This window comes from Trichogramma pretiosum, unplaced genomic scaffold (genome assembly GCF_000599845.2).
Source record: "Trichogramma pretiosum strain Unisexual culture from Peru unplaced genomic scaffold, Tpre_2.0 scaffold10, whole genome shotgun sequence".
Lineage (NCBI taxonomy): Eukaryota > Metazoa > Arthropoda > Insecta > Hymenoptera > Trichogrammatidae > Trichogramma > Trichogramma pretiosum.
Genome location: NW_019641652.1, coordinates 66,347 through 84,007, shown reverse-complemented (window position 1 = coordinate 84,007; position 17,661 = coordinate 66,347). Strand labels below are relative to the sequence as shown.

The 17,661-nt window shown below is 44.8% G+C and overlaps 1 protein-coding gene across 1 annotated transcript in view; it reads left to right on the top strand.

Moving 5' to 3' along the window:
* The window catches only part of LOC106648579 (epidermal growth factor receptor), a 166,342-nt gene that overhangs the window by 101,606 nt on the left and 47,075 nt on the right, over positions 1–17,661 (top strand). The gene's annotated exons all lie outside the window — the stretch shown is intronic.

Genomic DNA, 17,661 nt, shown 5'->3' with positions numbered 1-17,661 from the left:
ATCTTTACGAACTAATTTTAGATTTGAATTTTCGACATTTAAGTACTTGTTTACACTCTAAATCGGCGACAGATCGTTCGTACAGTCAGCAGTACTCGTTACGATGTTGTAGCGTAAACAGAGGCAGATCCCGTCGTCGATCGTATTTAGCTATAAATTTTAGCTATAATAAAATAATTCAGCCATCGATTCCCGCGAAAACAGTGACAAAAATATATTCTTTATATTAATTAAGCGAGCGACCGAGTGTGCATAAAATAAGGCCGATACCGTATCGATCGACCGAAGAGACGCGATGGATCAATTTTACAACGAGGGATTGGCGCGATTGCGGAGCCTGCGCGAGAACGTCGATCTGGAGAACACGAACGAGCGACGCAATCTTCTTGATCGACTCTATTCACTGGCCAGGGATTGGGTGGGCCAGTTTCCGAATCTCCGCGACGTCTTCGAGTCCGAAGAAATCGAATCTCTTCTCTCGGCTTCCATCGATCACTACAGCAACGCCGACGAGGACAATTATCGAGTCGAGCGGCTCGTCAGTTTCGTGGCTCGAAGCGGTTACAGGGACGAGCCCAGACTCGATCCGCACGGCAATCCGATCACTTTTCGCCCTACGCCTGTGCATCGCCTGGCCTCGAGGCAGACTACTTCGCGCGACTCGTGGGCCCTCGTGGCCTATTGGCTCTTCAAGATCTATGACGGATTCGACCTAAACTACATCGACGATCGCGGCCTGACGCATTTCCACGTGGCCTGTGAGTACGGCCTGGACGACGTCGTCCGCAAATTCCTCCAGCTCGGCCTGAATCCCAACTGCCTCGTGCCGGAGACGGGAGACTCTCCGCTGCATCTGGCAGTGACTCACGGCCACATGGTCGTGGCCAGATCTCTGCTGAGACACGGAGCCGTGCCGAACTGGACCAACGACGCGGGATCGACGCCTCTGGACCTGATCTGCCGGAAGACGAGCGAGGACGAGGCCGCCCTGTTCCTGCAGATATTCCACGACAGTAGCGAGGCGTTTCGTGCAACGATCAACGCTCGCAATCGCCAGGGTGACACTCAGCTACTAGTGGCTCTGTCGGCGCGACGCAGAGTCCTCGCGGAGGCTCTGCTGCGCAACGGCGCCGACCCGAACGCCGCCGGCTCCGGGGGCAGGAGAGCGCTGCACGCGATCTGCGAGCAGGGCGACCACCACGACGGCCTATCGGCGCACTTCCTGCGGATGGTACTCGACGCGCGCAACACTCGTCGCGCACAGGTCGACGCCCGGGACGAGCGGGGCCGCAGCGCCCTGCAGCTGGCCGTGCAGAATCTCATGCTGGACTGCGTCGATCTGCTGCTGGACAACGACGCGGACGTCCAAGACTTCGTTTTTCCGGTTCTAGCGGAGCTCGAGCCGAGCTACAACATCATCGACGAGTACTACGAGCTGACGCTGGTCGCGCGTATTCTGCGCGTGATCGATCGGCTACGCGAGCGCGGCTACGAGCTTCTCGGCCGCGACGGCGTCCTCCGAGCCTTGGCCGAGTTCTACCGTCGTCGCGAGCTCTTCGAGACCGAGAGGGATCGCGAGATCAATTGGCTGGGGGCCCCCGACGTGAGGCTGACCCCGAGCCTGACGCTCTACGACCTGGTCGAGCTTGGACCCAGAGAGGCCGCCCGACGAATCTCCTACTCGGACTACATCGAGATCGTGACGCAGAACAGAATTCTTGCGCTGCCCGGGAGATTTCAGAACGCCCTTTATAGACACCTCTGCGAGAAGCTGGCCCGAGGTTTCTTTCGCGAGTGGGCACTCGAATGCTTCCTGGTGCTGACGCGCTACGAGCTGCCTCACGTCTGCTGCCGTAAAGTCATCGAGTTGCTCACCAACAGGGATCTGAGCAGCATTTGCCTGGCGTATCTGTTGTTAGCCGAGGATCGGCGTGAGTTTTGAGCGCGTGTATATAGATTTTTTGAACAAAAGGTAAATTGCGCTAATTTACTTGGATGTATAATGGATCGATACGAACGTAATGAATTTGAACGAAAAATAAATTTTTTTAATTCTCATTCGAAAACCGTCGTGTCTCTTTTTGATTTCGTTTCGATTTCACACAAGCTCAGAAAAAATTGAGCTACGTGCAGCACAAAAAAGAAATTGTCCACATAGCCGCGAGTCGAAGATTAGAAATCTTAATTTATACGCACGCACGCAAGAAAAATGCAACAGCACTACCACGGCGCATATCTTTCGCATTCTCTCTCGGAGTATAATAATGCGATCAAGGATCAATGAAATCACTTGCTTGCTATCTCTCGCTCGGCTCGTGCACAATTCTGCGCTCCAAGGATCAATGCAGCGGCGCAGCACACGAGGCAAATAATAATTGAATTATGCGTTCGCGTCGTTGTGTGTATTTATACGCAAATAGACGTTGTCGTGGTACACACGGTGCGCGGCTGCAGCCTATATAGACACAAACGTGTATGTACAGTGATATATGTATCGGTAACCTCGCAAGATCGAAATTACAAATCTCAGCTGCTGCTGCTGCTGTTCGTATTGATAAATGTGTGTCGTTTTACAACTTTTATCGATCGGCTACCGATTAATGGATCGCTTGGTATAACCTTTCTCGCGCGCGGCGTATCTCCCTCATTACATTTATGTATCGTCGAACAAGTTGTGATCTATCGGTTATTCTACGTATCAATTTTTAATACGTCGAGTGCAAAAATATATAATACGATGTACGTGACATATACGTATGATCGCCGCGACCGCAGAGAAAATTCGATCGTTGACCTGTAAAAGCGACACGACTCCGAAAGTCTGCAACCGAAAGTCTGCCTCTGCAGTCGCTCGCATTGTTTGCTCTCGGCACACGGCTGCTGCGGTCGATATCATCCAACCGGTTGACTTTTTGCGGTACACCACCGCCGCGATAAGAAGAGAGAAAAGCGCCGACGCCGTTGGGTATTATTATTACAAATATGTCTCGATCTTGACTCTCGACATCGGTCGGTCGCGTGAAGATATGCGCGCGCGTACACTTAGCAGCAGCAGGGCGAGGATCGCATCGACGCGATGACGAAAGTCGCGATAAAAACAGTAATTATAACGCACAAAAGATACGTATTATTTTGTTCTCGCTCGAGCTCCGATCAATCTCTCTCTTCTCGTTTTTAAATTGCAATTTTAACACGCCCGTAGCGATTATTCGAGGATCGGTATACGCGCGCACGCGCCGCCTCGCGCACACACATACATACAACGTACGAGGAAAAAAATCCTCTCACGAAAAAGGAAGATGCTGCGTTATATACTCCGGGGGGTGGTGTTACAACTCGGGCTAACACACACGAGTAATTTTTTTTTCGAAGGCGCCGCCGCTGCCGAGCGATGATACGGTAAGATTTTTCGAAGCCTTCGTAGTCGTTCGGTCACGCCTCGAAATCGCATCGCGCACGTACTATAAGAGGAGAAAGAGAAAGAGAATTCGGATATTTAGGTTCGACCGAAAAATCGCGATACACAATATAATAAAGTTGAGAGCACATCTTTCAAAAAGCCAAAGTAGACATTGATTCGGGCGGGGGATGACGTAGATCAAAGTGCGCCTGCGGTGCAGCACTTTGATGTACTAGTAGATATATCGGAGCCCCATCCAATTGTACTCGCTTGCGATTATTTATGAAAGCCACAAAATAAGCGTAAGTATACAATATGATGTGTGAACCCACGCGCGAATCGCATATCCGATCGAGCTGCCGCTGCGATCACATCCGTTTCGTAAGAGACGCACACTTGTGTTAGCATATATGGAAAAGCTCGATCGAGAACTAGTATAGGATATCTAATTGGAATCGGAAGATAAGGCAATCATATCGGCGCGGAAAAATTATCGATCTCTCGAGTGGAGTACACACACAAACACACACATATATGGACATGAGTACTCCCACATATTAAATACTGCGGGAGAGAGGACGACGACGCCCTCGCTCGTAGGCCTAGTATATACAGCGTGTGTGTACAAATGAGCGTAGCGTCGCCTACGGAACACGTCCGCTTCCCGCCCAAACGCTACGACGAGAGAGACCGGATAAGCTATTGACCAATATTCTCTTTACTGTATAGCTGATTTTCTCTCTCCGTGCCAATCAATAGACTCGAGGCTCGAGGTGGAGTGTATGCGCGCCTTGATTTCGTATTATAAGACTGTACGGCGTTTGATTTCTTATATAAAATTTATATCATATACGCCTGCGACAATTTTCCGCGACTCTAATAGTAGCAGCAGCAGCAGCAGCAGCAGCAGCAGCAGCATCGAAAAAATCCTGTATCCCACTCGATGCGTGGTGGTATGCGCTGTTACGAAAACACAGAAGCAAAAAAAATCGGTTTAAATGACACTACATAATCTCGATTGGTGCATGGCAAGCTATTACCGAATCAAGACAGAACGGAAGCTTAATTTAGGTCTCCTTATCTGCAGACCCCAAAAATTGAAAATCCAAAATTTTCTCAGGACACGAGTGCGTATGTGAAGAGAGCAGCATCGTTGTAAGCCAGACCCAGCTCGGAGCCGCTATAAATCTAAAAGACGACCTCGCTCGCACTTGACTCGGCCGTTTACTATATTTATATATCTACTATACTATGTACTATATATAGTACATACGCATTCCAGCGCGAGGAAATACCGCAAGGTGCACTCGAGGAATTTCACGCGCGCTGAAAAATTGTCTATGCGCTATCGGCCGCCAGCAGCAGCAGCAGCAGCAGCAGCAGCAGTAGTAGTGGCTATAGCTCGGACTCCATGCGCGCAGATGTACACACGGCGTGTACATATAGTACGCATGGATCGAAAAATAACGACCGGATCGAGGGGGGCTCGTTTTTCGCTCTCGCGCGCGTATACTCGGCGAGAATTTAACGCGCGATTTTGTCCCGCGCGATCGCGGGAATTCGTGCGTACGTAAAGGGCGCCTTGATAAATTCGGTGGATTTGTATACATCATCGAATATGCGTGCCTACAAGGATCCCACGCTTTGAGCTCGTACGAATAGTCTCGATTGCAATTCTAAAATATATGCATGTATGCGTGTGTGTGTGTGTGTGTGTGTGTGCATCGATGCTATACCACCCGCCATGCCAGCTACACGTATTAGCATTTTAATTTTCGCGTGAGAAGTCAGTCGCATCATCGCACCATATAGTAAATCGAGTAGCAGCTCTTACAGCTCTTGGCTTGGCAGTTCTGTATTGCGCAGTATTGCAAGTAGCAGCGGCAGCAGTTCGATTCAGCTAATTGGTCACTTGTACCTCTTGAACTTTATAACGCGCGCGCGTGCGGGCCTCGAGATTCGAGAGCTGAGTAATAATATTATATATCCACGAAGAGGCGCACGCGATGCAGTTTAATGTATATAAATACGTTGCCCCGTTAACTTTTCCGTTTAAAGACTTTTCAATTACATTATTATTAAATCGTCCGAGATCTTTATTACGCGCGGTTTTGTACGCGCGGGTGGTCAATGCTACAAGTCCCTACTGTTATTTATACGGATTGTAAAAAGTGTTTATAATGCACACGTGTGTGCGCCAGCGAGAGATTGGATCGTGATCTCTCTGTAACAAATGCAATTAAACGTTCTCTCTCTCTGAAAGTGTCATTAAAGTCTCTCGAGAGAGTATTGTGTTGTGTCTTATTGTAGCAGTAATAGTAGTAGTAGTACCCCCGTGATCTCTGATTTTTAATTAAGATTGGTCAACCATACAGAGAGCTACGACGTTATAATATGTCATATATACATGTAGGATACCAGCGATTGAGACACAAATAAGCCAAAACAACTTCATAAAACACGCGACTATATGTGTCTCCGCCGAAAACGTACACTAATCCTTATTGATAGTATTTCTTCTTCTTTTTTTTATTGGCGCGCATGATTTTTGCGACGTAAAAACTACCTTTTTTCTTTCCCTTGCGCGGTGTGGCGCGCTGATAAATCAAAAAATATAGACTCCCGCTCGTGTGGTTGCGAAATCTGCGGCGTAAAAAGCGATTTATTTTACGTGTGTCGCCCAGCGACAATGGAGCCTATACTATGATTCTTCTCTACGGGCGTCGACTTTTGTTTGTAGGAATGTGTATAATGTTATAATATATACGTCGCGGACGCGAACAGGTGTTGAGAAGTGTTGCTTCTTTTGAATAATATCAACTCCGACAGTGAGAGAGAGAGTGAAAGGGCCCCGCGGACTTTTGAATATTTTCATTCCTTTTTTTTCTTCAGATCGAGTTGAAAGAAAAATCTCGAAATATTTCAGCAGTTTTGTATTATTATTATATACAGCGAGTCACGAGCGTATAGTCATTTTTTCTTTTTATCATTCATATAATGTACGCGTCGTTGTCCGAGCTCGCGAGGAGCTGCTTTTTACGCCGAGGCATTAAGATTTGCGGTCGTTTGGCTAAAGAACAATGCGCGCGTATGTATAATACGAGACTTTCTGGTTTTTATACAATATAAATATATAATGTGTGCTCGCTCGCGTCCACCGCGTGATTTCATCTCCTCCAAGCTCATACGTATAATAACGTCAAAAGCCATGCGCGTAGCTTTTACAATCTGCAAAAAATTTAAATAATAATGACGAATCGAGCGTAGTCGTTGTAGCATAGTAGCTCCGTAAAAAGAGACACACTCCGTGTGTATAATATATTTATCGTATACAGTTAGGCAAAATTGTCGTGGCACACATCGTGCGGTACGAGCTAGTATGCAGCAGCTGAGCCTTGGGTTTTAGAAAATATGCCCATAATGGTCGATATTATGCCTATATGCAGCGAAAGAGCGAAAAAAAGCTACGACATCGTCTCGGCTTAAACGGAACGTAAGTATGCAAAAATCGGCTCGACGTACAAGCTCGAAATTGAAACTTAACGATCGACGGGCTGTGTGATAATTATACGCAGTGTACCGAGAGACTATTATATGCACAAGTTTCGACCAATTAGCTGGAAGAAACGAGCTCAAATTTACCGGAGTTCGTTAGAGAAAACCCACATTTCGTGGTGTTTTCTTTTTCAAATTTATTTCTGAAAATGGGTAGTATACATACACGCTTGGGAAAACGGAGCCTAATGCGCTCGATGATTATACATAAATTCAAAGCTCTATATACCCACACGCGAAGTGTGTATACAAGTAAGGCGGGGAGGGAGGGTAAGCACAAAATTCAAGAAACACCAGTAGCCCATGTACTGCCCAGCCACAGCAGCAGCAGCAGCAGCAGCAGCAGTGGTTCGAATTATGCTCGTGTGGACCTGTACAGAGGTAGTAGTTTAAGCGCACGACACGCCGAAAATTCGTAAACATCTTTACCTTTTTATACACGCACACACGCGCGAGCTACATACCATATACAGTCTCGGCTTTTGTGCATATATGTTAAAGCTGACCAGTCTCGAGTGGTAGTATTAGTTGTAGCAGTAGTAGTATAATACAGCTCCGTGCGGAGACGCTCCGAGAGAGAGAAGAAAAGAGAGGCCAAAGCGAAAAGGTATACGTATAATGCAGAAAGAGAGAAAAACGCGCAGAGAGTAGAGAGGCACTCCATACACACGCGTGTGTATATATGCTGTATGTGTGTGTGTGCAAGAGAGTCCGCGAGCGCGCAAGAAAACCGGTTTTTAGCTTATATATATGTGTGTGTGTGCCTCGCTTGGAGTCTGCAGAGGCGCAGAGTGTGCGAGGTAAACATGCGATGTCAATGTAGCATCTTACCTCTGCACGAGTATTATAGCAGCAGCGGCAGCGAGAATCGTTGTCATCGTTCTCTAGCTCTCTCTCTCTCTCTGCCGTTCGTATATATACGTATACCATATAGTATAACGCGTCGTTGTTGCTGCTGCTGCTCTTATATGCCGATATTTAATCTATCTCTACCTATACCTACACACGCGTTATATTTTCCTCTCTTCTTTCTGATTGCGAGAGCGAGAGAGAGAGAGAGAGGGGAGAAAAAAAATTACACGTGTTTTTTTCTCATCCCTCGCACCAAACAGAGACAGAGAGAGTCAAATTCGAATTTTAAAGCGCGTCGTTGTGCAGTTGTACTATAAATAGAGCCTCTCCTCGCGCGCGCGCAGAAGCCGATCATAAATAATTCCAAAGCTCTTCTCTCCTCTCTCTCTCTTTGTCTTGAAACGTTCGCGCGTACCTATGTACGTATATACGTACGTACTGCATCGCTTTTATTTTTCTCTCTCTCCGTCTTTTTTTTTCGCGTATTGCATATCCGGACGTCCGTACGCTCGCAGGATATAAGACGTACGTAGTACAGCAGCAGCAACAACAACAAACTGCGCAGAGCCCAGAGAGAGATCGATGTGTATGACCATTCTTCGTCGTTCGTACACCTCCTTCCTTCCTTCTTTTTTTTTGCTGCTGATGCAGTTTTATTATTCCAAGCATTTTGATCGAACAGCAGCTCGGCGCGAAGGTGAGCGGGCAGCTATACACGACTCGGAGGAATCGCGCGGGTAATGCCTAGAATTTGCTTCGAACAATTTTTTGAAAATCATCTCGCAATTCATATTATTTCCTTCTTTTTTTTTTTCAATCTATTTTTTTTGCATTGCCAAGTAGGCTGAGTGTGGCGGAAGACAAAAATATAATATATATGTGAGTATTGTAACCACGAGTGCGATAAATAAATCAATTTACATGGGCTCGCGTAAGCTGGCCGAGGAAAAAAAACATTAACACACACACAAGCAAATTATTAGGGAAACCCACGGAGAGTTCATGAATTATGCATCATTGCCTGCCTTTGAACTTTTTGAGAAGGAGCTGCACAGCGGTTTGCAAAATTTTTATCGCTCCGGTAGTTCGCCTTTTTAACAAATTATTAGCTGCAGTGCGCAGCGCGCGAGCTTTGTTGTGTTTGGAGCTCGGAGTTAGGAAAATTAAGTCGTACAGAGTGTAATATACGCAACGACGGAGCTATACGCGCGCTGACTTCCTTCTTTTTGAAATAGGTATATATTATTTCCGTAAAGAAAATCAGGATCGAGATCGTTGTTTTTTTGTAACGAGCTTTTCGAGACAGTTTAAAAAACTCATTGAGAGTCTCGTGCGTCATCTAAAAAAAGTATACACAAGACCTTTTATCAGAATTTTCACGTTTATTCGCAGCTGCGAGCTTGCATTTATCCTGCGCGCGCCGTGAAACATCTCGCTCGTTTATCTCGCGATAGAAAATCGTTTTCCAAACGCCGATGACACAGCACTCGTAACGCTCGCATATTCAGTCTTGAAAAACCATCTCTCGCTCGGTTATACGTATTTTATTTTTTTTGTCCTCCACTTCAACATTAACAAATATTCGTAATATTTATATATACAAAAACCAGTACGCAGAAAAGAGCGTTGATGCTTTTTAATAATGTCTAATGGCTATGAAGGTGGCACCCAAACTTCAACGTTCCTGCCAATGAAACGCGTCAATGAAACACAAACACGAATATTAACAAAAAACGTCAAAGTTTATTCAAATTGTCGCTAACGTTTCGCTGAGTTTATCAGCCTCCTCAGAGCGATTGTTAGTAGCGAACGGCTACATGTCAACTGAGAGAAAGTTATGTATAATACACGAAAAACAAAAACATCTATACACATGAGATCGCTCAAATTAAAATTATTTTAAAATGTTGAAATAAACTCTGTTGAGTTTGTCAATATCTTCCTTCTTGTTCAAAACATTGCGTTGGTTATTAATATGTATCATCTCCGAGATCATTCTGGGCCAATATTTTGTTTCTCTGTCTAAAATCCTAACTTGGTCCCACCTCATATCATGACCGGGGTTGCGTAAGGTATGAAGCGCCACGACCGAATCATGATTTTTGCTTTTGCAGGCTCGCTCATGTTCTTTTATTCGCGTTTTTAAAGGTCTTTTTGACTCGCCCACGTAACGAGTATCACAGCTGTTGCATTGCAGTTGGTACACCACACCAGCGGTATCCATTGGTTCCACACAATCCTTGCCAAGTTTTATGATTGGAGCCATCGATCGGTCCTGTAGTGGTATAACCTTGATGTTGTATTTCTTTAGCGTGTTTAGGCACCGATCAAAGAAGGTATTTACCGCCGGCAAACACATAGTGAAGGGTCTCACATCGATCTTGGCAGACAAAACTCCGTCTTCACGAATCAACCTCTTCCTTTGGATATCTTGTAGTCTGATGTTTATATATTTATCAATGAACCTCCGTGGGTAGTCATTGAGCTGCAACAAGGCGGAGACTATATTTAAGTTACTGGCATGAAAACTCTTGTCCGACAACAAAACAGCTCGGTCAGTCAAGTTGTACACAATATTGATCTTCTGTTGGGTCGAGTGTTTTGACTTGAAGGAGAGGAGTCTTGTGGTGTTGGTCGACTTTCTATACCAATTTGTGCACACTTTACCGTTCCGGTTAATAAGAGTCATGTCCAGGAAGTTAATATGTCCTCGATTTTCTTGTTCGTAAGTGAACTTCAATGCCGGGTGATAGCTGTTGAACACACGAACTACCGAACTTATGTACTGTTCGTGTACGCAGAGGATGGTGTCATCCACGTAACGATGGTAAAAAAGTACATTACAGCCAAGCTTCTCCAATTCTTTCCAACACCACTGCTCGAGATCGTCCATGACTATGTCTGCAAACAGTGGCGAGATTGGACTTCCCATGGGTGTGCCAAACCTCTGTCGGTAGTAGATCTTGTTGAAGGCAAAAAACGTGTTCTGGAACAGAAATTGTGTCGTCCTGCGTATTTTATCGAACGACAATCTAGACTGTGACAACTCTGTGTATCTTCTGTCCAACGCATTTAAGACTAAATGCTCTGGAATACTCGTAAATAAACTTGAGACGTCCAGAGATAGGAAAATGTAACCGGGAGGAATGGTTATGCTATGCATTTTTTCTTTCAAATCAAAGCTGTTGTTGATGTGTGACGTTGGTCGCTTAACATGAGAAACGATTTCTTCGTACAGTAACTTGGCCACGATGTAAGTCGGACTACCCACGAGAGAAATAATTGGTCTCAATGGCGCATCGGGCTTATGGATTTTAGGCAAACCATAGGCTCGCGCCAAAGATGTTTCACTTAATGACCTCTCAAACTGAGTGCGCTGAATTTTCAAGTCAGCATCCAAAGCGAGTAAGACATCCTTCGTGTTTTTGATTAGTTTTGGTAGAGGATTGCGTTTTACCATCTCGTAAGTCTCCTTATCGTTCAGTAAATCAGACATCTTTTTGGTGTAAAGGCTTTTATCCATACATACCGTCGCGTTGCCTTTATCGGCTCGAGTGAAAAAAATGTGTGAATTCTCTCTAAGAAAGGATTTAGTAAATTTCATCTTACGTAGTAGTGTCTCATCTTGTTTCACAAGAGGTGAATTATTACGTGTGTTCTTATAATTCCTTATAACTATATTGCGGATTTCGTCTTTGATGTTGTCTTCAAAACCCGTGTGAAATAAACTGGATTCAACATTTTTCACCATATTGACGATATTCTCCTGGCGCCATGTTGTCGGTAAGAGATGTTTAGGTCCGAGAGATGCAATTTCAAGTACCTCCGGTGGTAGCTCCTTCTTCGAAAGATTCACTACCCAAGTATTGCAAAGATCTTTATTTTGAAATTGCGCACTGGTTTTTCGATGCAACGACCGATCGAACTTTTTTGTCAGACATGAAGATATACGGTGGTAAGCCTGTGCACTCATGTAATTGGTGGATTTTAGGCAAACCATAGGCTCGCGCCAAAGAAAGATAGTCATATTTGTTTGCTTGCCGCTCACATAAGATACTACCCGAAAAATTATTCAGACAAAAACATGGATCGCTCCACTTCTACAGTTCACACTTGAACGATATGTGCCGAAACTTGCTTGATAAGGTCAATTTCAAAATCCTAGATTTATTTATTGCTGACGTACACACCAAAGTCTCTCATCTACACAAGCGTCTCAATGGACTACGTAGGTCCATTGACAGACTACCGATGTCTACTCAAGCACGCAACGTTTTTCTGGAGATCACCAATTACATGAGTGCACAGGCTTACCACCGTATATCTTCATGTCTGACAAAAAAGTTCGATCGGTCGTTGCATCGAAAAACCAGTGCGCAATTTCAAAATAAAGATCTTTGCAATACTTGGGTAGTGAATCTTTCGAAGAAGGAGCTACCACCGGAGGTACTTGAAATTGCATCTCTCGGACCTAAACATCTCTTACCGACAACATGGCGCCAGGAGAATATCGTCAATATGGTGAAAAATGTTGAATCCAGTTTATTTCACACGGGTTTTGAAGACAACATCAAAGACGAAATCCGCAATATAGTTATAAGGAATTATAAGAACACACGTAATAATTCACCTCTTGTGAAACAAGATGAGACACTACTACGTAAGATGAAATTTACTAAATCCTTTCTTAGAGAGAATTCACACATTTTTTTCACTCGAGCCGATAAAGGCAACGCGACGGTATGTATGGATAAAAGCCTTTACACCAAAAAGATGTCTGATTTACTGAACGATAAGGAGACTTACGAGATGGTAAAACGCAATCCTCTACCAAAACTAATCAAAAACACGAAGGATGTCTTACTCGCTTTGGATGCTGACTTGAAAATTCAGCGCACTCAGTTTGAGAGGTCATTAAGTGAAACATCTTTGGCGCGAGCCTATGGTTTGCCTAAAATCCATAAGCCCGATGCGCCATTGAGACCAATTATTTCTCTCGTGGGTAGTCCGACTTACATCGTGGCCAAGTTACTGTACGAAGAAATCGTTTCTCATGTTAAGCGACCAACGTCACACATCAACAACAGCTTTGATTTGAAAGAAAAAATGCATAGCATAACCATTCCTCCCGGTTACATTTTCCTATCTCTGGACGTCTCAAGTTTATTTACGAGTATTCCAGAGCATTTAGTCTTAAATGCGTTGGACAGAAGATACACAGAGTTGTCACAGTCTAGATTGTCGTTCGATAAAATACGCAGGACGACACAATTTCTGTTCCAGAACACGTTTTTTGCCTTCAACAAGATCTACTACCGACAGAGGTTTGGCACACCCATGGGAAGTCCAATCTCGCCACTGTTTGCAGACATAGTCATGGACGATCTTGAGCAGTGGTGTTGGAAAGAATTGGAGAAGCTTGGCTGTAATGTACTTTTTTACCATCGTTACGTGGATGACACCATCCTCTGCGTACACGAACAGTACATAAGTTCGGTAGTTCGTGTGTTCAACAGCTATCACCCGGCATTGAAGTTCACTTACGAACAAGAAAATCGAGGACATATTAACTTCCTGGACATGACTCTTATTAACCGGAACGGTAAAGTGTGCACAAATTGGTATAGAAAGTCGACCAACACCACAAGACTCCTCTCCTTCAAGTCAAAACACTCGACCCAACAGAAGATCAATATTGTGTACAACTTGACTGACCGAGCTGTTTTGTTGTCGGACAAGAGTTTTCATGCCAGTAACTTAAATATAGTCTCCGCCTTGTTGCAGCTCAATGACTACCCACGGAGGTTCATTGATAAATATATAAACATCAGACTACAAGATATCCAAAGGAAGAGGTTGATTCGTGAAGACGGAGTTTTGTCTGCCAAGATCGATGTGAGACCCTTCACTATGTGTTTGCCGGCGGTAAATACCTTCTTTGATCGGTGCCTAAACACGCTAAAGAAATACAACATCAAGGTTATACCACTACAGGACCGATCGATGGCTCCAATCATAAAACTTGGCAAGGATTGTGTGGAACCAATGGATACCGCTGGTGTGGTGTACCAACTGCAATGCAACAGCTGTGATACTCGTTACGTGGGCGAGTCAAAAAGACCTTTAAAAACGCGAATAAAAGAACATGAGCGAGCCTGCAAAAGCAAAAATCATGATTCGGTCGTGGCGCTTCATACCTTACGCAACCCCGGTCATGATATGAGGTGGGACCAAGTTAGGATTTTAGACAGAGAAACAAAATATTGGCCCAGAATGATCTCGGAGATGATACATATTAATAACCAACGCAATGTTTTGAACAAGAAGGAAGATATTGACAAACTCAACAGAGTTTATTTCAACATTTTAAAATAATTTTAATTTGAGCGATCTCATGTGTATAGATGTTTTTGTTTTTCGTGTATTATACATAACTTTCTCTCAGTTGACATGTAGCCGTTCGCTACTAACAATCGCTCTGAGGAGGCTGATAAACTCAGCGAAACGTTAGCGACAATTTGAATAAACTTTGACGTTTTTTGTTAATATTCGTGTTTGTGTTTCATTGACGCGTTTCATTGGCAGGAACGTTGAAGTTTGGGTGCCACCTTCATAGCCATTAGACATTATTAAATACACAATGGAAGGTGAAAATAACATATACAAAATTGATGCTTTTTTTTTCAATTTTGCGTAAACACACGAAGTTAAAGTTGGAAGAAGGAAAAAAAAGGCGGAAAAAACGCGAACCGTAACCGTCTGTATATAACTAAGTAAATCTCGGCCGGTCGACCTGCCTGCCTGCGCGTATGTTTACCGTGCAATTGTCCACGTGTGGATAGTCGTGTTGGGCCAGCTCTTAATGGAATTGGAATAAACGACCGAGTTGACATTTTGCTCTCTCTCTTGTTTTTTCTCTCTCTCTCTCTTTTCCACGTGACTCTTCGCAATAATTCGCAGGGCCCACTCCGGTCGAGATTATGAATTGTTCTGCACCTTTCCGGGCGCGCGCGATTCGCAACCTTTAAACTCGTTATCGCGAGCGTGACACGAGCCCCCATACGACGACAAATAGCAAGAAGGAGAAGAAAACGCACAAAGTGCAGTTGTATATGTGCGTCGTCGTCGAGAGAGCCGTACGTATACACGATGCATGATTTCCTCTCGGCTTCCTTTTCCTCTTCAGGAGAAAGGTACAGTGTATACAGCATATAGGTACATAAGTAAAGTGGCGCGCGCAGGAAGCTGTGGGCTCGAGGAATAGCTACTTCCGCCCAAAAAATCATATACATCTCTCGCGCAAACACACACATAAGTGGCTACGGATACGTATCGAGAGAGAGAGTTCACTTGCACACCCACGATTAGTAGGTCCATTACAAGCTTTAAGCGCGCGGCGCGTGTGTGGGTGACCGTCTTTTTATTTTATATTTAATCGTCGTCGTCGCCGACGCGCGCGGATCGACAACAAATTTAGAAAATTAACGATGACTCGAGCGAATCAATCGAATTAAAAAAATTATTATTTTCGCCGTATTGTATTATGACTTGGAAAAATCGATCAATTAGCACGCATCATCGCTGCAGCGGTGTAGGTACTCGACTTTCGACGCGAGCCTCGAAAAGCCGCCTCCACCTTTGATTTCGACTCGACAGTAATATGTACACATGGTTTGTTCTTTCCTTTGTTACAACCGCGCGCGCGGGCCACGAGGGTATAATCATTTCCTCTTCTCTCTCTCTCTCTCTCTCTTATCGACACTTTTCACACCTTGGCCGCGAGTCGAAGCAACGAGCTCTCTTACGCACATACGTAAGGATGGTAACTCGCGCAACGAGGCAGGAAGTTTTTGGCAAAAATTATCGGGAGCTCTCCCCCTTCGCAGTGCAGCGCACTGGGCGCGATGTGTAATATAGGTGCATAATAATAAACAACAGGATACATAGCCGCGAGGAAAAGTCATCGTCAAATTATCACACTTACAGTACTACCACATCCTTCCTTCCTCGAGAGACCGAAAAATATAAATCTCGATGCGGCTACCGAAAAACAAATACACTGCCGCAGTGGATTATTCGCATGCCTCCCTGTAATACACGCGCGGATGCATATAACGAGAGAGAGAGACATGCGGCCACATTAGCCACGCGCGAAGATCGATATTGCATCCGGTTCGGCTCGCGCGCACATATTTTGCATCTTCCTCGTTATATATCGTATATGGCGCAATTGTGAATGCAGGTAGCTCGAGGATCGCGACCACCCTCGGTGCTTCTGCTGATGCCGATGCTTACTTACATGCTTGTATATTGTATGTACTATCTCGCGCGCGCGCGGAGTATACGGTAATCGTTCGACATCATCGCGACCTTCGCGCGGCGCGGACCGAGCTGCTTATTTTTTCTTCTTCTTCTTCTTTTTCTTTTTTTTTTCGCGTATATAAAAATCTCAACGCGAGTACGAGTGTCTCGCGCTCGTCGAGTCGAAGCAGCAGCGGTGGCAGCAGAATATAGTATATAAATCGGCTGCAGCTGGAATCGCGTGCCGATATGTATAAGCCCGCGTGCGCGAGCTGGATACCGATCGTTATACACGCGGCAATTATCGCAGTTGCTACTGGTGCAAGTGCAAATGTGTGTACGCGCGTACGTATCTATATATAATACGTACGTTTATTGCCTCTCTGGAGTTGATGGACTTCGCCGTAAATTCTCGCGCCCATCGTCTCTCGCAGCTTGAGAGAAAACCGATGGTCGATGCATATAAGAAGTGAAAAAAATAAAACGTTAAAACATATATTCGGGGGCTAACTTTGACACGGGCATCGACTCACACTCTCTCTCTTGAGTCGTCGGGCCTTTTTTATTTTATATATTTCATCCATCCGAGCTTATAATAACGTGTGCGAATTTTCGGAGTGCCCGCTGCTGCGGTGCCGCGCAGGTGAGCCTCCTATATACAACCTGTTTACTGCATGGTGTGCCAGGGAAAGGACGACGACGCAGCAGCAAAGGCATATGGGGTCGCGCGAAGGCAAAGATTCTTATCGTTACTTCTTCTTCTTCTTCTTCTCTCGGCTCTTCTGCTGCTTCTCCGCGGGTGCCCCGAACCGTGGCTTATATACCTCTTCTCCGCGCGCAGCGTCCGAGGCCAACAATTTTTATACGCCGCCATATTTCGCCGAGCTGCAAAAAAGAATAATATTCGCCGCAGCAGCATCAGCAGCCAGTGTGAATCGGCTGGGAATTTTTTCTCTTAATAACGTATATAATATATAAAGAATCGCGCACTCGATGTATATTTCTCGGAGGAAAAATGGAAACGTTTCGCGTTGGTATTATTGAAGCACGAGCGAGCCAGTGAGTGCGAGAGAAAAAAAAACACAACATTTTGCGAAATATTAACTGTGGCAAAAGCAAACGAGCTCTACGATAAGATTTCGCAAAACCAGTCAAACGCTGCATATTATACATACACACAAAACGCGGCTGGCTGGCTGGCTAGCTAGCTTAGCTACTCCAGTTTACTTTGGTAAATATAAACTTTCTTATCTAACGGTCAGTTTTGCCATGTATTATTAGCTTTGCTGCCATGAGCATATACAATTTTGCGCGTGATTGAAAATTACCCAGGCACAATATTTATCAATAACAAATTGTTATTGCCGCGCCGCGTCGATCGAGGATCGCGCGAGAAAGCGAGTGAGAAATTTCATTCGTGAAAAATATTTCCCAAAATTACTTTCGTGCACATATGGTGCAGTTACGAGCAGAAATGGAGCATCCATAATGTAATGTATTACATTGGAAGGAGAAAAATTTAACCGAATACGTGGAAAAGTAGTGTGAAATCT